Genomic DNA, 218 nt, shown 5'->3' on the forward strand with positions numbered 1-218 from the left:
TTTACAGGTAGTTCAAGATAAAAAATTTATAGTTTGTCTGATGTAGTACAGGAAGGTCATTACAATCAAATGGGTTCATCCTCTGGAGAGCATGAATGTGATAAGCAATTAACCTTGCTTGATTTAGATATTTCTTACCTTAAAGCAGAGGCAAACTTAAAGAAATTAAAGATTGGGGTTTCACTTCATCCTCTGGGGAGCATGATAGTCGTGTAATT

The sequence above is a fragment of the Larimichthys crocea genome, chromosome I (genome assembly GCF_000972845.2).
Source record: "Larimichthys crocea isolate SSNF chromosome I, L_crocea_2.0, whole genome shotgun sequence".
Classification (NCBI taxonomy): Eukaryota; Metazoa; Chordata; class Actinopteri; family Sciaenidae; genus Larimichthys; species Larimichthys crocea.